Raw genomic sequence first — 26,445 nt, 5'->3', positions numbered from 1 at the left:
CCTTAGTCCTCTTTTTTCATTTTAAAACTCATATTATCAAAGTTGTGCAATTGTGTGACCACACATTAAATATGTTAAGATTTTTAGACAAAGGAATTATAATCTATAATTTTAAAATAAAAATGTATTAAATATTTAACACATATTAAATAAAAAAACAGGAACTTAATGAATTATTATTAAAAATCTATAAAAATATATACCAGATTAATAAACTGAGCATTAACAGCAATGCTAAAACCCTGTTGTGCCCATGTGTATGATCTATCCAGATAAATGCAATATTTCTAGAGTTAACTCGTATAAACAATAAATAGCCATGAGTCCAAATAAGTGGTCCTGAGTGCAAATTTCTGTCACTTCTTTTTTAAAAAAATATTTTATTTATCTATTTGGCAGATAGAGAGCAAGAGAGCAGAAGCAGGGGGAGGGATGGAGGAAGAAGGAGATGCAGTCCCCCCACTGAGCAGGGAGCTGATGCATCCCTCCATCCCAGGATTCTGGGATCATGACCTGAGCTGAAGGCAGCCACTTAACCGACTGAGTCACCCAAGAGCCCCTCTAATTCTTATTTCTACATTAATTTTATTTTGAACATTTTATTTTATTTTATAAACACTATAATTTTCTTTCTGCAATTAGGACTCGTGGATATCTTCAGAGACTATTGTTATGAAGGAAAAAAATTAGAAAAATATGCAAAAGGCTCTACTGATTTGTTATTGTGTCTGTAGATACACAGCTGATAAAATAAAAATTATAGAAAGAAATAAAAATTCAGACTTATGAAAATGCTTAAGCAAAATCAAATGTAGTGATTTGAAGAAAAAAAATGTTGACATTATGAAGCTTTATGAAGCTAATTTTACAATTACAGAAAGCATCAAGTAAATCCATCTGGCCCTTAAGTACAATAGTTCCTAGAAGCAAGGGCCTCTTAGGTTACATGTCCCAGTCCCAAACTTCTGGCAATTAGTAACCATAGTATACTCTTAAATTTTCATCACCCAATGTATTTAAACCACTTAGAATCATATGACTCCTTATTTATTTATTTATTTATTTATTTATTTATTTATTTATGATTTATTTATTTACTTAAGATAGAGAGAGAGGTAGAGACACAGGCAGAGGGAGGAGCAGGCTCCATGCCAGGAGCCCGATAAGGGACTCGATCCCGGGTCTTCAGGATTGCGCCCTGTGCCAAGGCAGGCGCTAAACTGCTGAGCCACCCAGGGATCCCCTCGCCTTTATTTAAGTGGAGTTATTTTTCCCCAAATTTTTGAAACTGCATATGCTAATGAAAAAAAAATTCTACATTACCAATATTCTTGATTCATTATGTTTCAAATATAAATTATTTGTAATAGATATTAATTCTGAGGGGGTAAAAATTACAACAGATATGAATAAATTTAACCAATTATTTTCATATATATAATTTACTACTTCATAAGGGAATTTTAAGTTATTTAGACAGTTTTTGTTCTTAGGGGTACACATTTGCCCTGTCAGATGTATGGAAGGATAGTACAAATCATGGGAGAGGGAGATCATACTGTGGTAAGTTTATTACGTTTTATGTAACATGGTATAATATTACTTAAGGTAATATTACTTAATAAATCAATATTAGATATTGAATAAAAAATTGTCAATGAATCAAAACATAGATGGAAAACTTGGAGGAGAAAACATAGTGTATTAACTTCAAACAAAATGTTATAATTTAATATAATCATGAGGAATTGCATTTAATATATTTTATCTCAACATGCCAATTAAATGATTGCATAGATTGCAGACTCAATTATGTGCCATCTCATAGGAACACAGCTTAAATAGAAACACATTGATAGGGATCCCTGGGTGGCGCAGCGGTTTGGCGCCTGCCTTTGGCCCAGGGCGCGATCCTGGAGACCCGGGATCGAATCCCACGTCGGGCTCCCGGTGCATGGAGCCTGCTTCTCCCTCTGCCTGTGTCTCTGCCTCTCTCTCTCTCTCTCTCTCTCTCTGTGACTATCATAAATAAATAAAAAATTTAAAAATTTTTTAAAAAAAGAAACACATTGATATATAAAATTTAAGATGAAAAAGGTAGACTTTTCAAAAAAACAACTTCAAAAACTATTCAAAAGAACACATGAGCAGCTCTATTCATATTAGTAATAACAGACAATACAAGGAACTATTATCAGAGATAAAAGAGACATTACATCATGGAATGAATAAGTCATAGGGATAAAAAGCACAGCATAGAAAATATAGTCAGTGGTATTGTCATAGCATTATTTGGTGACAGATGGCAGCTACACTTGTAGTGAGCACTGCATAATATATAGACTTGTCAAATCACTATGTTGTACACTTGTAACTAATGTAACATTGTGTGTCAACTATATGTCAATCAAAAAGAAATATAATGACAAAGTAATCATTTCACCAAAAATACATAATAAAGCTTAATATTTATACATTTAGCAAAATAGCTTCAAAGTACATGAAGCAAAAAAGAAATAACTGAGCCACAATATAGATAAATTCAAACTTATAGTTGGGAATTTTAACACTTTTATCTGCAGTTGATGGAATGAGTAGGCAAGATCATCGGTAAGGATAAAAAAAACTCTGAAAAAGGCTCTCAACCAATTTTATATAATGACATTTGCAGAAAGCTACAAATGACAGCAGAATGTGTTTTCATTCACAGAGACCACATACTGGTCCGTTAAATAAACCAACAACCATGTTGAGGTGGAATTAGAGATTGAGCTTTTTGAGAATAGAAGTAACCATAAAGAAAGTCTAAAGATCTGTTCGCAAAGAGGTAAAATTTAGCAGTAGGAGAGAAAGATGGAGAAAGGCCATTGAGACAATATCACATAATCACTTGTAAGACAGATATTTAATTTGGATATTTATGTGAGACATGAGTAAAGAGAATAGAAACCTCATGTGAGTGATGATTTAAATTAGTAATTTGGCTATGTTTGTTATTTTGAAAGATTATGGGGGCCAGTTAAACAGTTTTGAGATCTGCAACTATGATAGGCAGAATAATGGCCCCCAAATCTCCACACTCTTTTATAGGCTCCTGTATGTAAAATAATATGTAAAATATTATGTAATATATGTAATATATATGTAACATAATGTATGTAATGTAATGTATGTAATATATGTAATATAATATGTAAAATAATATGGTAAAAGAGAATTAAGGTTGTGAACATAATTAAGTTTGCTAATCAGTTGACTTTAAAATGGGCAGATTAGGATGATCCAGGTGGTCTGATTGTAATTACAAATGTCCTCAAAGTAGAAAAGGGAAGTAGAAGAGTCAGAATCAGAAGATATATGATGATGGAAGCAAGAGCAGAGTGACACAGTGTGAAAAGATTTGATCCACTCTTGCTGGCTTTGAAAATGGAGGGAGGGGGCAGTCCTGGTGGCCCAGCAGTTTAGCGCCGCCTTCAGCCCAGGGCCTGATCCTGGAGACCTGGGATCGAGTCCCACATCGGTCTCCCTGCATGGAGCCTGCTTCCCCCTCTGCCTGTGTCTCTGCCTCTCTTTCTCTCTCTGTGTCTCTCATGAATCAATAAATAAAATCTTAAAAAAAAAAAAAATGGAGGGAGGGAGTCTGGGAATGCAAGTGGTCTCCAGAGGCTTGAAAGACAAACAGATTATCTCCAAAAGCTTTTCAAAAGGAACACAAGTCAGCTGAATTTTTGATCTTAGGACAGTAAAATCAACTTTGTACTTCAGATGTACAGAAACATAACTGAAGAGTCTGGCACTTGACTAAAAGTCTACGTATAATTTTTCAGGACTGATTACAGGCAGTTACAAAAGTTTTACTGGGCAGGTTTCATGAAGAAAGTGGCCTTCCTACAACAAACACTGGGCACAGCCAGTGCATTTCAGTGTCTGAAGGGAAATGCAGTTAAGGACTCAAGTAATCTTGGCTGGTTATGCTCTTCTACATATATGTTCCTAGTTTAAATGCCTTCATTCTCAGGTGTCTTTAATTGAGACCTTCAGTAAAGATCCTCTTCAGGAACTTCTTATGTGGGGGGAGGAGGGAGAAATCTTGAAGATCTTTTCTCTCACTGTAACGCAGTACTCGGTACTTTTGCATTCCTAGTCCTCTCTCTCAAGGGACAGATTCCAGGGTCCATAAAACTGCTGAACCCTTTTCTAGAGAGTTCCTCAATAGTGAGATGACACCCACATCTGCATCAATTCTTCTGACTCTAGACAGGTGCAAAACTCCACAGGGAAAAAGACAGGGGATCCATATTTTCCCAAGTTGCAGCCTCTTACATCATCATAATAAGAGATTAAAGACTTATCTCTTTCCTTCTTGGCTTGTTGCTTGAATCAGCTACTCCAACACCTGGCAGCTCAGCTCTCTTCCAATTTAGCTGAGATCCTGATAATAAGGTAATACATTTGTGTTATTTTAAGCCACAAAGTTTGTGGTAATTTGTTACAGTGGCAATAGAATTCTAATACAGCAATAAAATACAACTTTATCATTATTCAATTAGAAATTATACCATTTAAAATATTTGACTTGTTTTTAAGAGACTATATATATATTTAAGATTTTATTTATTTATTCATGACACACACACAGAGGCAGAGACATAGGCAGAGGGAGAAGCGGGCTCCATGCAGGGAGCCTGACGTGGGACTTGATCCCAGGTTCCTAGGATCAAGCCCAGGGCTGAAGGCAGTGCTAAACCACTGAGCCACCCGGGCTGCTCCTTAAGGAAATATATTAAATAATCTCTATTGCTTAAACACATTTGGATATATTCTTGATCAGGTATCATGTTTTTTTCCAGTATCAGAAGTCTTTCAAGATAACTAAAATAAGAAATTTTAGGACAAATTCCTTACCAGCAGTATGAGTAACTATGTGGAGTGTCTCTCAAGTAACATAATCATAATTATTAAAAAGTATGTAAGATGAGCTATTTAAAGTATCTGGGAGTAAGGATGAAATCTTACTACTTAACAATGGCATAGATGGAGTTAAAGAGTATTAGGTTAAACAAATCAAAATAAGTCAGAGAAAGACAAACACCATAGGATTTCACTCATATGTGGAATTTAAGAAACAAAAAAAAATGAGCAAAGGAGAAAAAGAGGAAAAAGACTCTCAACTATAGAGAACAAATTGATGGTTACCAGAAGGGAGGTGGGTGGGGTGATGGGTGGAATAGGTGATGGGGATTAGGAGTACACTTGCTCTGATGAGCACCAAGTGTTGTAAGAAAGTATTAAATCACATATTGTACACTTAAAACTAATATTACACTATATTTTAACTAACAAATTGAAATAAAAACTTGTAAAAAAGAAGAAAGTATCTGGAAACTATCTGAAGGTGATATAGCAAAGGAAGAAATATTTAATCAAGAAAATGTATTAAATCTTATTAAGAACAGTGATGGTCTATGCATTTGAGTCGTGGTGGGCTTTTCACTCCACCATTTCAGCATAACCAACTCTGGGCAGTGGTGTCCAAGAAGACAGGACTTTCTTTTCTTCCAGCTACTAGTCCAAAGCTGATGACTCTCCTGTAGAGGCAGGCCACCAGCATTTCTCATTGCCATCAGCCTCATGTTTCAAAAACTCTAATCCAGGCAAGAGTAGCTGAAAGTTTGCCTCCTCCACAGAGCACCTGATCATAAGACAAAAGCTCTGCCTTGGGCAGAGAATAGTGAATCTTCGCTGCCTTTGTTTTAGACTGTTTACAAGGTAGAGGGTGCATGTTGGGTAAGACTACCTAAGAAAACCAGAGGCTGATGTTCCAGCATAATTCTCTACTTTTAAAGCTAGAGTGTCAGTCAGAGAGAGAACCAGGGAAAGAGACAACTAAAAAAAAAGCTCCCCTAGGGTCTAAATAACATTTTTTAAATGTTAAAAGACAAAGACAAAAGGAAATCTTAAAGCAGAAAGAGAAATACCTTCATTACATATAAGAAAACTTTGATGAAAGTAATACCTGATTTATCACTAGAAATGATAGAGGCCAAAGATTGTAGCATAACATTCATAGTGCACAGAGAAGGAAAACTATTGGTACAGAGTACAATATTCAGCAAAATTATCTTTCAAAACAGAAGGCAAAACTCTGGGAAACAATATGGAGTTCCCTCCAAAAGTTAAAATAGAACTACCCTACATTCTAGAAATCACACTAGTGGGTACTTACCCAAAGAATACAAAAATACAGATTCAAAGGGATATAAGCACCCCGATGTTTATAGCAGCATTATCAACAATAGCCAAACTATGGAAAGAGTCCAAATGTCCATAGACTGATGAATGGATAAAGAAGAGGTGGTATTAGGGGCACCTATGTGTCTCAGGCAGTTAAGCCTCTGACTATTGGTTTCCATTCAGTTCATGATCTCAGGATCCTGGGAGCAAGCCCTGCATCAGGATCTGGGCTTGGCAGGGAGTCTGCTTCTCTGCTTCTCTCTCCCTCTGCTCCTCCCCCCACTCACTCTTTCCCTCAATCTCTCTCTCTCTTTCTCTCTCACTCTCAAATAAATAAATACATTGTTTTTAAAAAGAAGAATATATGTATATACTACTATATGTATATATATGTATATGTATATATGTATATATATATAGGGATATTTTTCAGCCATCACAAAGAATGAAATCTTGCCATTTGCAACTATGTGGATGGAGCTAAAGTATATTATGCTAAGCAAATAAGTCAGAGAAAGACAAATACCATGTGATTTCCCTTGTATGTGGAATTTAAGAAACAAAACAGATGAATATAGGGGAAAGGGAAAAAAATGAAATAGGGAGGAAAATCATAAGAGACTTTTAATTATAGAGGAAAACTGGGTTACTGAAGGGAGGTGGGCAGGAGAATGAGCTAAATGGGTGATGGTTATTAAGGAGGGCACTTGTGATGAGTACTGGATGTTGTACAGTTGTGCAGAAGAGATGAAACAGTAAATTCTACTCCTGAAACTAACATTACACTACATGTTAACTGATAAATATTTAAATAAAAACTTGAAAAAATGGAAAATAAAAAATAAATACTTAAATGTCAAAAAAATGGCAAGGCAACCCATCAGGAAGATTAACAATTACAAAAATATATGCACATAAAACCAAAGCCTCTAAATATATGAAGATTGAGGGATATACAAAATACATGGCAAAATTGAGGGAGATGGATGACCCAATAATAGTTGATTTCATCATCCAATTTTAAATTGGTAATTGGACAATAGACAAGATCAACAAAGAAATAGAAGACCTAACAAGCCTTTAAATTATAACTATAAACTACAAAGTAGAAGAGACATCAATAAAAAATATTGAATAGAGATTGGTCTCAAGTATACATGGAGCATAGTACAGAATAGACCAAATCCTAGTCCATGAAACAAGTTTCAATTAATTTAAAATTTAAATTAAATTTCAATTAATTTAAAGGACAATTTCTCACACCACAAGACTATGGAGTTAAAAATGCACAGCAAATAAAAACAAAAATTCAAAACTATGTGATTATTACATAACACATTTCTAAATAACCAATGGTTGATGAGGAAATCATAAGAAAAAATTAGAATATACTTTGAGATGAAAAGGGATACATACATACCAAAACTTGAGTTGCAACTAAATGAACGCTCATAGATAAAATTATAGCTGTATGTCCATATATTAAAAAGATCTAACCCCCCCACACACATTATAGCAGGATATCACAAATTGAACTATTGAAATGATTTAGAAAATATGTAAGCATTTGAATTAGATATGAAAATGCAGGACACCATTATTATCAACAATACGCAAAGTTATCTATTTGATGTGATTTTAAAGATTGTTTAAGGTAATCACTCTTTTCCCCCCAATATATTTTACCCAATGTAACAATAAGAATTGCTAAAGTGAAACTCAACATATAATTTAATTCTTGTAAATACCTAATAAGAAAAACTTATCTGAAACACCAAAGTGTAGCCAAAGATATTTTCCACTTGTTATTATAAGCATGTGAAATAAGTTGCATTTTATAAATATATATTTCTGAAATCTCACAACTCCTTTTATAAATAAGCTAAGAACAGAAACATCTCAAAAATTATTTTGATTTTTGGAGGGGACAGATCTGTTGGTTCACAGCCTGGGGAGTTTGGATGAAATTCAAAAGTAGCCCCTTTATGCTGAGGGCAAGAAGAAACTGACGAAAGAATCCATTCCAGAATGTGACATGGCAGTTTTAATAAGAAAGGGAATTTACTTAAGAGATGTGTTCTCTGTGGCCACAAGACAAGAAGATCTCTGAGCCTTCCTGATAGAATCTTGAGATCTTATGTAGAGACCTTAATGGGGTTCAGTCACATATCCAGACCAGGCGGTTTCAATTACACATTGCTCTCTCAAAGCTGCATTCATGAAACGGCTCACTTATGGAATGAAGGGTGGATTTCATGTTCCTAGGAAGGGGGAGAACAGTAAGTAGACTTTGATTGACCATGTCCAATGCATGAGTCAACTGGACGGAAGTCATGTCCTCTTGATAATTTCTTCCAACAAGATTTGCGTGACTATATACTGTTCTACTTTCATCATTCTATGTTTATAAGAAACATGTTTATTTTGAAACTGAGCTAAAAAAACCACTCTGTGGTTTCCATGTTTCCTTCGGGGAGAAATAGAATGTCTTTGCTGGATTCTTCTAATATTTTAATAGACCACTGAATAATGAAAACATATTTTCAAACTTGAAAATTGTATTATGCTCAAGAACATGTGGGTAGCTCCTTAATTAATACTTTATCAGTAAAAACATTTTGCAAATACATATTCAGATTTAATAATCATTATAGACATGGCTTTGTTTAATGATATAGAAACAAAAGGTTTATTTTATTTTTCCCTAAGGTTATTGGATCACTCCATCATCATATTTTTTTAAATGACTGTTTTTTTTCCTTGTCTGTTAAAAAAACAAAATTGATATATATATACATGTAAATCTATTTCTGAACAACCTCTTTGGTTCCAGTGATCTATTTTGTATTGATGACAAAATGACACCACTTTAATAGAGTGTAATAGTAAGTTTTGAAATCTGGTAGAATAAATCTTCCAACTTGAATTTTCCTCCAGATTGTCTAGGCTCTTCTAGATCAATTTTATTTATATATAAATTTAGAATCATTTTATAAATTTTCACAAAAATGAAGCCGTTTTAAGCTGAGATTGTGTTGACTCAGTATAACAATGCGAGGAGAACTGACATCTAGCAATAGTCATTAATAAATATACATGATATACAACTGCATTTGTCTATTAATTTGTCAGCAACATAATCTGAATATATTTGACTCTTCTTTGATAATTAATAGTGCACATTTGACTTCTTCCTTGCCAATCTTGATGCCTTATATTTCTTCTTGACTGGTTGCTGAAGATAGGACTTCTTCCTGACCTTAGGGGTCTTTACTAATATATTCACTTACTTTTACTTTTGAGAGCTATTTAGATAGGTACAGAATACTAGGTTGGTAATATGCAGACATGGTTGTTGTTGTTGTTGTTGTCATTTTCAGTACTTTAAATACATCATTCCAGTGTCTACACTCCTAAGATTTTCTGTAAAGAAAAACTATCAATATTTCTTTTTTTTCCCATCAATATTTCTATTGTCACTTTGAAATTACTGTGTCTTATAACTCTGGCTGCTTATAAGTTTGCTTGTGTATTTGATTTTCAGTATTCTGCTTTGATATGTCTAGATGTGAATTACTTTGTGTTTACCTTTTTTGATATTCAAGATTCTTGAATTTGTTGGCCATGATATTTATCATTCCTTAAACAGTTCCATACTTAATCGTTCAAATATGGCTTCTGTCTCATTCTTTTCATCATCTCCTTTTTATTTATTTGTTTGTTTTTTAAACAGCTGGTGGTTTGCTTGTTTACTGTGAGGTTCCTTTACTTCCTGCCCTTGCTTATGCCCGTGGCTTTCTTTTTTTTATATATATAAATTTATTTTTTATTGGTGTTCAATTTGCCAACATATTGAATAACACCCAGTGCTCATCCCCTCAAGTGCCCCCCTCAGTGCCCGTCACCCAGTCACCCCCACCCACTGCCCACCTCCCTTTCCACCACCCCTAGTTTGTTTCCCAGAGTTAGGAGTCTCTCAAGTTCTGTCTCCCTTTCTGATATTTCCCACTCATTTTTTCTCCTTTCCCCTTTATTCCCTTTCACTATTTTTTATATTCCCCAAATGAATGAGACCATATAATGTTTGTCCTTCTCTGATTGACTCATTTCACTCAGCATAATACCCTCTAGTTCCATCCACATCGAAGCAAATGGTGGGAATTTGTCGTTCCTAATGGCTGAGGAATATTCCATTGTATACATAAACCACATCTTCTTTATCCATTCATCTTTCGATGGACACCGAGGCTCCTTCCACAGTTTGGCTATTGTGGACATAGCTGCTAGAAACATCGGGGTGCAGGTATCCCGGCGTTTCATTGCATCTGTATCTTTGGGGTAAATCCCCAGCAGTGCAATTGCTGGGTCGTAGGGCAGGTCTATTTTTAACTCTTTGAGGAACCTCCACACAGTTTTTCAGAGTGGCTGCACCAGTTCACATTTCCACCGACAGTGTAAGAGGGTTCCCTTTTCTCTGCATCCTCTCCAACATTTGTGGTTTCCTGCCTTGTTAATTTGCCCCATTCTCACTGGTGTGAGGTGGGATCTCATTGTGGTTTTGATTTGTATTTCCCTGATGGCAAGTGATGCAGAGCACTTCCTCATGTGCATGTTGGCCATGTCTATGTCTTCATCGGTGAGATTTCTCTTCATGTCTTTTGCCCATTTCATGATTGGATTGTTTGTTTCTTTGGTGTTGAGTTTAATAAGTTCTTTATAGATCTTGGATACTAGCCCTTTATCTGATATGTCATTTGCAAATATCTTCTCCCATTCTGTAGGTTGTCTTTGAGTTTTGTTGACTGTATCCTTTGCTGTGCAAAAGCTTCTTATCTTGATGAAGTCCCAATAGTTCATTTTTGCTTTTGTTTCCCTTGCCTTCGTGGATGTATCTTGCAAGAAGTTACTGGCTGTCCACAGAGGGGTTTCATTTGGGGCTGCACAACGTTGAAAATAGCTTTTTAATTAGTTGCCACATTTAAGCTTCGGGTGATTTTCATGTTAAAAAAAACTCAACAACAACAACAACAACAACAACAAAAAAAAAAAAACTCAACAACAAACCAAACCACTTAACCTCAGTGGAAAAATCAGAACATCTTGTGACCACTAGGTATTTTTGCATAGCGTTCAGCTGTAGCCAGTGGTGGCTACTGGTTGCCTAATAGCAGTCCCTCCTAGTCCCACCTGCCAGCTTTGCTCAAGTGTGCTTCCTGCCTGGCCCCCTGGCAGGTGCAAGTCCGATTCCTTAACAGAAGCAGGTTTCTCTCTCAACAGGGGGCCTTATCCAAATTTGGGAGGCCAGCTACTCACCCTTCCAGCCTTTGTGCGAGCATTTCCCTCTAAGGAAGCACTTAATGGCCCTCCCACCTAACAGACTTGGCATACACATTTTACATCATTTAATTTTACAGTTACGTACATCTTAACAAGATATGCCAGAAACAAAAATAAACTCTTAACGAACAGGCACGAACCAGGGGACTGGCTGCAGTGGAGAAAACCTTTAGAAAATGTGTACAAAATATTCCAGAGTAATAGTAAGATTACATTCATGAAACTGAGCTGCAAAAGAATGTCTAGGAGAAACACTGGACAAAAAGTAACAGGAAATGTAAAAACAGAGAAGCAAAGAACATTTTATATTTAAGTATTTAAAATCTAGGTTGCCAGACATATGGGAATCTCAAAATTACAGTGCTGCTACACTATTAGTTTTAAATTATAAAAGTTAAAAAAAATCAGGAGATTGGAATAAATATTTAATATAAGAGAACAGAGTCAAAGCATCTCATATAAGCATACAAAAATGACCACATTTTAGATATGGTCAATATGGTCTTGAAAATTTCCCATTGGGTCAGATAAAGTGGCTATGATTTTTCAGTGTAGCAAACCAATGTGGGAGCAGGACAATGGGTTTGCATATCATAGAGTTATGAGAAGAAAATAACTGCAGATTGTGATAACTCAAGTACCCTTTTAACAATTTATCACAGTGCTAATGATATGGAAGAGGGAAAGTTTAGGTAAGTAGAGGAATTAAAATTGAGAATATTCCCCCTTTTTAGTGATACATTGGATACTTTTGATATAATACAGGTTTTTGTTTTGTTTTGTTTTTTAAGTGGGTTCCATGTTGACCTGAGCTGAGATCAAGAGGCAGATGCTTAGCCAACTTAGCCACCCAGGCACACCGATATAATCGTTTTTTAAAAGAAAAAATTCTTAATAGCTTAGAAACTATTTTTTACTTTTTGTGTATATTCAATTAAATGGTTCATACTACACAGTTTAAAAACAGCTTTAAGGAATACATAATATATTTAATGATTATTAAGCCTTTGAACAAAAGGCGACATTTTAAGTCAATTCATGCATTATTTCAAGATCAATTACCTTATTGTGTCATTATTTAATGCACTTTTCCATGTATGTTTGTTATTCTGTTACTGACACCAAAGACATTAACCAAAGTGTCTTAGTCACTTTGAGAAATTACTTTGTCCTAATTTTTATCTAGTTCATATAGTGTTAGATGAGGCATATGGTAGGCTACTAACAGAGGAGAGTTTCTTACTCTGACTTATCCATAATTGTTGCTTGTCAACACTAGCATCTGTAGCTTTCACTGATTGAACATATTTTTTCCAAAGAAAAGTGAAGTAACAAATCCCACAAGATCAACCATGTCTAATGAGAATATCACCCTTTTACATTAAGATTTACCTCCAATACAATTATCTTATGTGATTGTGGCTTACTGCAATATGTTATAAATATCTTGTTATTGAAAAGACATAGCATTTTTCTAATTATATTTTAAATGAATTAATAGTATCTATAAAATCACGTCTTCTTTTTTTTTATTGGTGTTCAATTTGCCAACATATAGCATAACACCCAGTGCTCATCCCATCAAGTGCCCCCCTCAGTGCCCATCACCCAGTCACCCCCACCCCCTGCCCACCTCCCTTTCCACCACCCCTTGTTCGTTTCCCAGATTTAGGAGTCTCTCATGTTCTGTCTCCCTTTCTGATATTTCCCACTCATTTTTTCTCCTTTCCCCTTTATTCCCTTCCACTAAAAATTATGTCTTCTTTTATTAAGTTAGCATTCAGATTCATTACAACCTGTATTGTGTCCTCATACAACCTATTTTATTACCAAACAGATTTTCAACAGGGAATAGAATACAGTGTTGCAGTTTAATATCTGTGTAAACTTGTGCATGAGATTTAATTTCTCAAGTCTATTTCATCAAACTTAAAAAGAGGATAATATCAGTCTTGTAAGACTATCCATCTTTATGTATTAAATAAACCCTTCATTGCTTATAGAAATCTATATTTTTGCCTCTAAAATGCCTTTTCTTGTACCAGTTTGTGTACCTGTAATAACTTTTACCTCTAGTATTTCTGCATATTTTTCTAAATCAAGACCAACAACAACCAAAAATGCTTTTTTTTTTCTTTTTTGGGGGGGATTCACAGGAATAAGTCCCCTTTCACTCATATTACTTTACACTGATGTCATTAAGCAATATAGAGTTCCCAGTTTGCTTGGGTCAGCAATGATAGGGTAACGACAGGGTTTCCCATTTTGTATGACTCCAAATCTGCCTGCTAAGCTGTACTTTGGATAAGAGTTATCATGCATTAATTTTGACTTCTCTAATTAAATTGAGTTCTGATACTATGTCTTCCTATTGGTACATTATCCTCCATAAGTCTCTACGTATTTCCTAGAATGTTAATGTGACAAATAGATATTTCTTGAACTAATTTTTTTTTAAGCTTGTATTTCTGTATTCATGAGACACACAGAGAGAAGCAGAGACATTGGCACAGGGAGAAGCAGGCTCCCTCGGGGTAGGGCAGGGCAGGAGGGGAGCCTGATGCAGGACTCAATCCCAAAACCCTGGGATTACGACCTGAACCAAAGGCAGACACTCAACCACTGAGTAACCCTGGTGCCCCTGAATATTTTTTATTTTGGTATCATAATTGACTTTATTTGGCATCATTAAACATGTTAAAAACCTTTTTGTCATTCTTCCAAAATATGGGTTGGAATCTCCATATCAGAAAGCCCTCTTCCCATACTTAAATTAAGTTTAAGTAGTTTGTATGAATGAGTGCTATAATAAAAAAGATTGTAAATTAAGAGATAAAATAATATCTAATTCCATATCATAAGAAATCTTCTAAATTCAGCAGATACAGAAGTTAGCTAACTAACCAGGCAAGCAAGTGAGCTTGTTTCCTTGATCTTATAGTAAAGTGAAGTAGTTTGGTATTTAAGAAGTTAAATACCAACACAGAAAAATGGTAAATTTAATTAAATTGAGAGGAGGGGCAAGATGGCGGAAGAGTAGGGTCCCCAAATCACCTGTTCCCACCAAATTACCTAGATAACCTTCAAATTATCCTGAAAATCTGCGAATTCAGCCTGAGATTTAAAGAGAGACCAGCTGGAACGCTACAGTGAGAAGAGTTCGCGCTTCTATCCAGGTAGGAAGACGGGGAAAAAGAAATAAAGAAACAAAAGGCCTCCAAGGGGGAGGCGCCTGCGAGGAGCCGGGCTGAGGCCGGGGCGAGTGTCCCCAGGACAGGAGAGCCCCGTCCCGGAGGAGCAGGAGCTGCACCGACCTTCCCGGGGGAAAGGGGCTCGCAGGGAGGTGGAGCAGGACCCAGGAGGGCGGGGATGCCCTCGGGCTCCCGGGGACACTAACAGGCACCTGCGCCCCGGGAGAGTGCGCCGAGCTCCCTAAGGGCTGCAGCGCGCACGGGGGACCCGGAGCAGCTCGGGGGGCTCGGGCAGAGGAAGAGGCTCCGTGCGGAGGGGGCTGCCTGGCCCTAGGAGCGGGATTCCAACAGCGCAGGCTCCGGGAGCACAGGGCGCCGGGACACAGCCCCGGATCCGGCCCCCCCGGGACAGGCAGAGGCCGGGAGGGCCCAGGACAGCGAGGATGATCCTGCCCCAGCTGAGCAGATCAGCGGCCCCGCCCCGGAGCCTCCAGGCCCTGCAGACGGAGTTCCTGCCGGAGCTGAATCCAGGGCTCCAGAGCTGCTGCAGCCACTGGGGTTGTTCCTCCTGGGGCCTCACGGGGTGAACAACCCCCACTGAGCCCTGCACCAGGCAGGAGGCAGAGCAGCTCCCCCAAGTGCTAACACCTGAAAATCAGCACGACAGGCCCCTCCCCCAGAAGACCAGCTAGACGGACAAGTTCCAGGGGAAGTCAAGGGACTTAAAGTACACAGAGTCAGAAGATACTCCCCCGCAGTTTTTTTTTTTTTTCTTTTTGATTTGTTTGCTTCCCCCACCCCCTTTTTTCCTTTCTTTCTTTTTCTTTCTCTTTTTCTTCTCTTTTTTCCTTTTTTCCTTCCTTTTTTCTTTTTTCTTTTTCTCTTTTCTTTCCTTTTTTCTCTCTCTCTTTTTCTCCTTTTCCCAATACAACTTATTTTTGGCCACTCTGCACTGAGCAAAATGACTAGAAGGAAAACCTCACCTCAAAAGAAAGAAGCAGAAACAGTCCTCTCTCCCACAGAGTTACAAAATCTGGATTACAATTCAATGTCAGAAAGCCAATTAGAAGCACTATTATACAGCTACTGGTGGCTTAGAGAAAAGCATAAAAGACTCAAGAGACTTCATGACTGCAGAATTTAGATCCATTTAGGCAGAAATTAAAAATCACTTGAATGAGATGCAATCCAAACTAGAAGTCCTAACGACGAGGGTTAACGAGGTGGAAGAACGAATGAGTGACATAGAAGACAAGTTGATGGCAAAGAGGGAAACTGGGAAAAAAGAGACAAACAATTAAAAGACCATGAAGATAGATTAAGGGAAATAAACGACAGCCTGAGGAAGAAAAACCTACGTTTAATTGGGGTTCCCGAGGGCGCCGAAAGAGCCAGAGGGCCAGAATATGTATTTGAACAAATTCTAGCTGAAAACTTTCCTAATCTGGGAAGGGAAACAGGCATTCAGATCCAGGAAATAGAGAGATCCCCCCCTAAAATCAATAAAAACCGTTCAACACCTCGACATTTAATAGTGAAGCTTGCAAATTCCAAAGATAAGGAGAAGATCCTTAAAGCAGCAAGAGACAAGAAATCCCTGACTTTTATGGGGAGGAGTATTAGGGTAACAGCAGACCTCTCCACAGAGACCTGGCAGGCCAGAAAGGGCTGGCAGGATATATTCAGGGTCCTAAATGAGAAGAACATGCAACCAAGAATACTTTATCCAGCAAGGCTCTCATTCAAAATGGAAGGAGAGATAAAGAGCTTCCAAGACAGGCAGGAACTGAAAGAATACGTGACCTCCAAACCAGCTCTGCAAGAAATTTTAAGGGGGACTCTTAAAATTCCCCTTTAAGAAGAAGTTCAGTGGAACATTCCACAAAAACAAGGACTGAATAGATATCATGATGACACTAAACTCATATCTCTCAATAGTAACTCTGAACGTGAACGGGCTTAATGACCCCATCAAAAGGCGCAGGGTTTCAGACTGGATAAAAAAGCAAGACCCATCTATTTGCTGTCTACAAGAGACTCATTTTAGAGAGAGGGACACCTACAGCCTGAAAATAAAAGGTTGGAGAACCATGTACCATTCAAATGGTCCTCAAAAGAGAGCATGGGTAGCCATCCTTATGTCAGATAAACTAAAATTTACCCCGAAGACTGTATTGAGAGATGAAGAGGGACACTATATCATACTTAAAGAATCTATCCAACAAGAGGACTTAACAATCCTCAATATATATGCCCCGAAGGTGGGAACTGCCAAATATATAAATCAATTAATAACCAAAGTGAAGAAATACTTAGATAATAATACACTTATACTTGGTGACTTCAGTCTAGCTCTTTCTACCCTCGATAGGTCTTCTAAGCACAACATCTCCAAAGAAATGAGAGCTTTAAATGATACACTGGACCAGATGGATTTCACAGATATCTACAGAACTTTACATCCAAACTCAACTGAATACACATTCTTCTCAAGTGCACATGGAGCTTTCTCCAGAATAGACCACATATTGGGTCACAAATCAGGTCTGAACTTATACCAAAAGATTGGGATCGTCCCCTGCATATTCTCAGACCATAATGCCTTGAAATTAGAACTAAATCACAACAAGAAGTTTGGAAGGACCTCAAACACGTAGAGGTTAAGGACCATCGTGCTAAAAGATGAAAGGGTCAACCAGGAAATTAAGGAAGAATTAAAAAGATTCATGGAAACTAATGAGAATGAAGATAAAACCGTTCAAAATCTTTGTGATGCAGCAAAAGCAGTCCTAAGGGGGAAATACATCGCAATACAAGCATCCATTCAAAAACTGGAAAGAACTCAAATACAAAAGCTAACCATACACATAAAGGAGCTAGAGAAAAAACAGCAGATGGATCCTACACCCAGCAGAAGAAGAGAGTTAATAAAGATTCGAGCAGAACTCAACGAAATCGAGACCAGAAGAACTGTGGAACAGATCAATAAAACCAGGAGTTGGTTCTTTGAAAGAATTAATAAGATAGATAAACCATTAGCGACCTTATAAAAAGAAGAGAGAGAAGACTCAAATTAATAAAATAATGAATGAGAAAGGAGAGATCACTACCAACACCAAGGAAATACAAATGATTTTAAAAACATATGAAAAACAGCTATACGCCAATAAATGAGGTGATCTAGAAGAAATGGACGCATTCCTGGAAAGCCACAAACTACCAAAACTGAAACAGGAAGAAATAGAAAACCTGAACAGGCCAATAACCAGGGAGGAAATTGAAGCAGTCATCAAAAACCTCCCAAGACACAAGAGTCCAGGGCCAGATGGCTTCCCAGGGGAATTCTATCAAACGTTTAAAGAAGAAACCATACCTATTCTCCTAAAGCTGTTTGGAAAGATAGAAAGAGATGGAGTACTTCCAAATTCGTTCTATGAGGCCAGCATCACCTTAATTCCAAAACCAGACAAAGACCCCACCAAAAAGGAGAATTACAGACCAATATCCCTGATGAACATGGATGCAAAAATTCTCAACAAGATACTAGCCAATAGGATCCACAGTACATTAAGAAAATTATTCACCATGACCAAGTAGGATTTATCCCTGGGACACAAGGCTGGTTCAAAACTCGTAAAACAATCAATGTAATTCATCATATCAGCAAGAGAAAAACCAAGAACCATATAATCCTCTCATTAGATGCAGAGAAAGCATTTGACAAAATACAGCATCCATTCCTGATCAAAACTCTTCAGAGTGTAGGGATAGAGGCAACATTCCTCGACATCTTAAAAGCCATCTACATGAAGCCCACAGCAAATGTAATTCTCAATGGGGAAGCACTAGGAGCCTTTCCCCTAAGATCAGGAACAAGACAGGGATGTCCACTCTCACCACTGCTATTCAACATAGTACTGGAAGTCCTAGCCTCAGCAATCAGACAACAAAAAGACACTAAAGACATTCAAATTGGCAAAGAAGAAGTCAGTCTCCCTCTTCGCCGATGACATGTTACTCTACATAGAAAACCCAAAAGCCTCCACCCCAAGATTGCTAGAACTCTTACAGCAATTTGGTAGCGTGGCAGGATACAAAATCAATGCCCACAAATTAGTGGCATTTCTATACACTAACAGTAAGACCTAAGAAAGAGAAATTAAAGAGTCAATCCCATTTACAATTGCACCCAAAAGCATAAGATACCTAGGAATAAACCTAACCAAAGAGGTAAAGGATCTATACCCTAAAGACTATAGAACACTTCTGAAAGAAATTGAGGAAGACACAAAGAGATGGAAAAATATTCCATGCTCATGGATTGGCAGAATTAATCTTGTGAAAATGTCAACGTTACCTAGGGCAAAAAATTTAATGCAATCCCTATCAAAATACCATGGACTTTCTCAGAGTGTTAGAACAAATTATTTTAAGATTTGTGTGGAATCAGAAAAGACCCCGAATAGCCAGGGGAATTTTAAAAAAGAAAACCATATCTGGGGGCATCACAATGCCAGATTTCAGGTTGTACTACAAAGCTGTGGTCATCAAGACAGTGTGGTACTGGCACAAAAACAGACACATAGATGAATGGAACAGAATAGAGAACCCAGAAGTGGACCCTCAACTTTATGGTCAACTAATATTCGATAAAGGAGGAAAGACTATCCACTGGAAGAAAGTCTCTTCAATAAATAGTGCTGGGAAAATTGGACATCCACATGCGGAAGAATTAAACTGGACCACTCTCTTTCACCATACACAAAGATAAACTCAAAATGGATGAAAGATCTAAATGTGAGACAAGATTCCATCAAAATCCTAGAGCAGAACACAGGCAACACCCTTTTTGAACCTGGCCACAGTAACTTCTTGCAAAATACATCCACGAAGGCAAAAGAAAGAAAAGCAAAAATGAACTATTGGGACTTCATCAAGATAAGAAGCTTTTGCACAGCAAAGGATACAGTCAACAAAACTCAAAGACAACCTACAGAATGGGAGAAGATATTTGCAAATGACATATCAGATAAAGGGCTAGTTTCCAAGATCTATAAAGAACTTATTAAACTCAACACCAAAGAAACAAACAATCCAATCATGAAATGGGCAAAAGACATGAACAGAAATCTCACAGAGGAAGACATAGACATGGCCAACATGCACATGAGAAAATGCTCTGCATCACTTGCCATCAGGGAAATACAAATTAAAACCACAATGAGATACCTCCTCACACCAGTGAGAATGGGACAAATTAACAAGGCAGGAAACCACAAATGTTGGAGAGGATGCGGAGAAAAGGGAACCCTCTTACACTGTTGGTGGGAATGTGAACTGGTGCAGCCACTCTGGAAAACTGTGTGGAGGTTCCTCAAAGGGTTAAAAATAGACCTGCCCTAGACCCAGCAATTGCACTGTTGGGGATTTACCCCAAAGATGCAGATGTAATGAAACGCCAGGACACCTGCACCCCGATGTTTATAGCAGCAATCGCCATGATAGCCAAACTGTGGAAGGAGCCTCGGTGTCCATCGAAAGATGAATGGATTAGAAGATGTGGTTTATGTATACAACGGAATATTCCTCAGCTATTAGAAATGACAAATACCAACCATTTGCTTCGAAGTGGATGGAACTGGAGGGTATTATGCTGAGTGAAGTAAGTCAATCGGAGAAGGAAAAACATTATATGGTCTCATTCATTTGGTGAATATAAATAATAGTGAAAGGGAATATAAGGGAAGGGAGAAGAAATGAGTGGGAAATATCAGAAAGGGAGACAGAACATAAAGATTCCTAACTCTGGGAAACCAACTAGGGGTGGTGGAAGGGAAGGAGGGAGGGGGGTGCGGGTGAATGTGTGACGGGTATTGAGAGGGGTGCTTGATGGGGTGAGCACTGGGTGTTATTCTGTATGTTGGTAAATTGAACACCAATAAAAATACATTTATTAAAAAAAACCAGGAGAATAAAAATTAACATTAAAAAATTTTTTGATTAAATTTAAATGATAGTAACTGCAAGCTATTTAGTTAAATTTAAATAATTAGTACACTGGAATAGAATATCAAGTAGTAAAACTTGGGAAGGTTTCCCTGAATTAGGAATTATTTGCTAAAATCTGAAGGAATGGACTTCTACTTCCATTAACATGGAAGTTAATGATGATTAACATGATTTGCTATGTTAACAAAGTTAATGATAAGTTAACATAATTTATATGTGTTGGAAAATTCTGCCAGTAAAAAAGCCAATGTCTGTTTAAAATACAAATATAAGAGCTTATTGAAAATATATCGCTTCTTGGCAAGATAATAAGGACTAATCAGAAGCTAAATAAATAGAGTATGGGAATAAAAGGGCTTAGTATGTTAGAATCAGCTAACTGCTTTACCAAACCCCAAATCTCAAAGACAATACATTAGAAAATTTTTATTTTTGTTTTTTTCCCCTCCATAAAACTTTTCAGTGCGAGAGTTTGGTGATTATTCCATGTTATGATTCTTAAAAGGCATGTTTCTTACACATTGTGGACACTCACTAAAAACTTGGAGTCCACTACTTACAATTTTGGTTTATAATCAATTAGTTTTTGCAGCTCTGCTGGCACAAGATTATTGAACTTTATTCCATTTCATTTTAGCTTATAAAATGACCAAATCCTCTGGATCTCAACAATTTTTATCTAATATGTTGCTAAATCCAGCTATTTGCAACCAATATCCTTCTAACCCACTATTTTCAAGTTTCTCCAGAGTTTTAGATTGGTAGGTATTTGGTTTACTTTCCAACTTCTAAGTTTCCACAGATAACAGGTGTTTTCTCACACATGTGTTTTACCATTGTTTAGCATGAATACACTGCAGATAACTGTGTAGAACCAAAATATAAAAAAAAAAAAAGAACCAAAATATACAGTTAATTCTGTAGAACCAAACAACTTCATACCACAATGGAAGACCAAAAAAATTTCTATTTTACTGATAGCATATGTAAAATGACTGTGTGGTTTTTAAGTCCTGCTCTGCTTTTCCATCTAGTCTGGGATCAAAGCTGATAATATTACTATTACCAGAAATATTGCCAGTCATTGTGGCAGAAATAGAAAGAGCATTTTGAATGATCCAAAACCAGCTCATTAATGGTCTGGTCTCAAAGTGTTATGTCACTTTCACTTGTAACTCATTTGAAAGGATTAATTCCATGACATCATCCAACCACAAAAGGATCAGAAAGTGTAACATATTTATGTAGAAGGGGGTGAACCAGAAATACTGGGAAACAACAATAATGACTAATACATAGATCTCTATGTGTGTGTTCTAATTTTATAATCTGCACGTTCTATGAAGTCTCACCCAACATGTTCTGTGATTCTTAGCAGTTGTCACCTGCCATTAAGGAATTGCCACATTTACTATTTTAAAAATGCAAATTATAATTTTATGGATTAGATAAAGTAATATTAAGATTCTAAGAGTTAAATATAAAATATCAGTGACTTAACACAAGAAAGTTTACTTCTTGTTCATGAAGAGTTACATCAGTAGTATGGGGGCTCCATTTCAGGTGATGATCAGGGAACAAGGATCCTAAAATCTTCTGGCGCTCCCATTGTCAATTCATGAACATTGATCCAGGAGACAGAAGAGAATGGTTAAATGTCTGTGTGGGAGACTTTCAAGCTCTAGGTCTAAAATTCTCACATGTCACTTTTGCACATGTTCCTTTGTCCTGAACTGAGTCACACAGCCACACCTACATAAACATACAAGATCCAAGATAATATGACTCCTGGTTGATCAATGGTATCTCCATAACATTTTTATGCTATATGAAGTAAACAGAATATTTGGTATAGTATTATCTATCTCTATTCTAGCCAGCTTTTAACCTTAGGATATCAGCTAAACCAAGGTAGATTTACATATTTTTTTTAAAGTCTGTGCTGGAAAATAACCCAGAAGATAATCCCTGTTCATGGATCTAATAGGCGAAGCCTGTAAAAAGGCAAGATCACAAAAAGAAACATCTTCATTGTAAAGCTGAAGAGAAAAATAAACCCATTGTGAAAAAAGTGTCTTAAAAAATCTTTCCGGGTGGCCCAGCGGTTTGTTTGTTTATTTATTTATTTATTTATTTATTATTTTTTTTTAATGTTTTACTTATTTATTCGAGAGAGAGAGAGGCAGAGACACAGGCAGAGGGAGAAGCAGGCTCCATGCACCGGGAGCCCGACGTGGAATTCGATCCTGGGTCTCCAGGATCGCGCCCTGGGCCAAAGGCAGGCGCCAAACCGCTGCGCCACCCAGGGATCCCTGGCTCAGCGGTTTAGCGCTGCCTTCAGCGCAGGCCCTGATCCTGGAGACCCGGGCTCGAGTCCTACCTCAGGCTCCCTGCATGCAGCCTGCTTCTCCTTCTGCCTGTGTCTCTGCCTCTCTCTCTTTGTGTCTCTCATGAATAAATAAAATCTTTAAAAAAATTTTTTCCTCTCCTAATTTTTGTATCAAATAGAGGGAGAGACAACCTGTATTTAATCTGTGGAGAAGCCAACTCATAAAATATGATGGCTCAAATTAACTTTTATTAGCTATTAAAAAAAATTCCTAGAGACATTTTTATTTAAAATTGTCTGATTCTCAGGTACACTTAGCCAACTTGAGGAAGCACTTTCAATCCTCTCTGGAAAAGCATACATTCAAACCAGACTCAAAGTTAATTCAGGTTAATTTCCTGAGCATTTGAGTTTATGTCAAAAATACACATTATGCATTTTTAAAAAAACATGAATGAAGGACAATAGGAAAACTAAACAGAACTTGTTTGCTTTTGGAAGTTTTACAGAGAATACAATAGGGGTGAATCTGTATAATTTAAATAAAAATTAAAAATTCTTGAGATTAACTAAAAACAAGCATTATAAAAAAGTCTAAGACTATTTTAAAAATAAATAATTATAGAAGTAAAAAAATATAATACAAGCTATTAAAGAGATTATTTTAAAAAAGACTTAGCCTCTTTCACAATTGCCAAGACATGTACAACTTAAATACAAAATTTGCAATGAAACAAAGAAAAACATAAAAACACCAACATAAAGGATAAAATAGCAGTCAGAAAAACAAAAGATCACCTAAAAGTAAAAAAAAAAAAAAATTAAAAAGACTGCTCTTTTCAATTATATCCATAGGAATAATGAAAACACACACACACACACACACACACACACACACACATTTGAAAGGAAATACCACCAGATTAAAAGTTTAAGATCCAAAGGGTGGCTCAGCGATTGAGTGTCGGCCTTTGGCTCAGGGTGTGATCCTGCAGTCCTGGGTGGGATCCAGTCCTGCATCAGGCTTCCTGCGGGGAGCCTGCTTCTCCCTCTGCCTATGTCTCTGCCTCTCTCTCTCTCTGTGTCTCTCATGAATAAATAAATAAAAGTTTTTAAAAAAGAAAAAGTTTAGCCCAAAGAGTGAGTTTTTAAAGAGCAAGGGCAAAATTATTTCTGGTTAACAAAATATGAGGGCATTTATCAGTATTATACTTTCATTTCATAAGAGAAAAGTATTTCAGAAGAGGTATGATATTCAATAAGAAATTTGATGGTAATAAGGTTAAAACTAAATACACATTGACTAAGTAATAATAATAATACCTAATTTGTTGGTTTAAAAATTAATTTAAAAATTAAAACAATAGTTTGAGTGGCAGGTGATCACATTTAAAGCATACAGATTTTTGCATCATTTAGCACAGTATAAGGATATTAATAACATTACAAATGGCAAAATGTTATTTTAATTTATATACCATTAAAATAATAGACATATACCATTTACTTTTTAGACAAGTACAGGGAACAAATTGAATAAGTATTAAAAAAGTATAACTTACTGGATGAGGTGGTAGGAAGAACTCAAATGGGAGGAGACTATTTCATGGAAACAGAAGAGTTTATATAATGGTCAAATGGTAAAAGATAGGTTATCCTTTATGAATAACCAAAAAATGTGTCAATCTTTCAGAAAGCCTTGTGATTATTAATTTTATGTGTCAATTTAACTGGGCTAAGGAATGAACAGAGGAAAAAAAAAGGAATGAACAGAGAGCTGGTAAAACATTATTTCTGGGTTCATGCTATCAGTGATAGTGTAACTGATGGAAATTAGCATTTGAATCAATAGATTAAGTATAGCTCATCTTCCCAATGCAAGTGGGCATCATCTAATCCAGTTAAGAAAAGCTGGAGAAAACATACTTATACTCATGTGCCAGCACTTGCATGCACAGGCGCATGCGCGCGCGCACACACACACAATGTGAATGTGTTAGAGAATAGGATTCTGGAGAAAAGAGACATACATTGACATAAACATTGCCAGTTTTGGAGATCTATCCCTTCACATATTTGTTGATTCTTAATCACTCTGAGTCCCAAAAGATAAAAAGCAATAGAAATCTAAAGCTAGTGGAATTTGAGGGGTTCACATGTGGTTTGGGGGGTTTTTTACACTGTGGCCATAAAACTTGGGGTTGAGGAATATCAAAGTAGCTAGGATATGAGGGGGTTAGTTTCTGGTAATAAGGGACACTGAAGGAAACCCAGTGTTCTACATCAGTATTTAGTAACCAGGGCCAAAGGATTAAAAACCATGCAGAAAAGGCTAGCTAAGACCAGTAAACAGCTAGAATTCAAGGTTTGCCAAGTAGTAGAAATACTGGTAAACACCACACCTCAGACTTCCTTTTAAGGTGGAACAAGCTATAAGTCAATCGTCACAAAATCTGAAATGGAGCTTCAAATGAACCCAAATTAGGGCAGCCCAGTCTGCTCAGCGGTTTAGTGCCGCCTTCAGCCCAGGGCATGATCCTGGAGACCCCGGATTGAGTCCCGTGTAGGGCTCCCTGCATGGAGCCTGCTTTTCTCTCTGCCTCTCATGAATAAATATGAATGAATGAATGAATGAATGAATGAATGAACGAACAAATGAATAAATAAATAAATAAATAAATAAATAGATTCAAATGGACCCAAATTATAACAGATGTGCATATACTTTAATGTCATGCTACAGAGCAAAATTAAATCTTTGGAAGAAAATAATATTGGAAACACTAAATTACCTCTACACAATTTACCATGCGAAGTATCTAGCTTTTAATAAACAAAAACAAAACCAAAAATTCTTAAGAAAATAGATGTTAAAGGATGGAGAATTTTGTCAAATATCAAATATTTGGGATCAGAAAATGGGAATACAGAGGGTTGGTGGATGTTTTAACCTCTATCACCAAAAAAGAAAAGAAAAAGGGAAAAAATAATGAAAAGTTAATTCAGGAAAGTAAAATAATTGAAATAAAAAATTCAATAGATGGTGGAATTATTGAGATGATTTGTGACCAGCAAGATATATCAACAAAAAACATGAAAGTCACCATGTGAAGAGAGAAAAAATAAATGGAAAAGAGCACATGAGACATGATGACTCCAGAATAACCTTAATTCTAAAACCTGCTGAAAATACTACCCCCCCAAAAAAATGTTTCAGGCCAATTGCTCTCATAAACATAAATGTAGAAATCATAAGCAAAATATTGGCATATTGAATCCAAACTTGTATTAAGAAACTCTGAATGGCTTTGACTTCTGAAAGTCAAATATAATTCATCACATCAA

General features: G+C 36.7%; 1 long non-coding RNA gene across 1 annotated transcript in view; it reads right to left on the bottom strand.

Annotated features, from left to right (window-relative positions):
- Window positions 1-3,571: 3,571 nt before the first annotated feature.
- LOC118353108 (uncharacterized) overlaps window positions 3,572-26,445 on the bottom strand; it is a 56,207-nt gene continuing 33,333 nt past the window's right edge. Inside the window, exon 3 of the long non-coding RNA XR_004811365.2 lies at window positions 3,572-4,432. This is a non-coding gene — a long non-coding RNA (uncharacterized LOC118353108). The remainder of the gene's footprint in view (window positions 4,433-26,445) is intronic.

The sequence above is a fragment of the Canis lupus genome, chromosome 32 (assembly GCF_003254725.2).
Source record: "Canis lupus dingo isolate Sandy chromosome 32, ASM325472v2, whole genome shotgun sequence".
Taxonomy (NCBI): Eukaryota; Metazoa; Chordata; class Mammalia; order Carnivora; family Canidae; genus Canis; species Canis lupus.
This window is presented reverse-complemented; position numbering and strand designations above follow the sequence as displayed.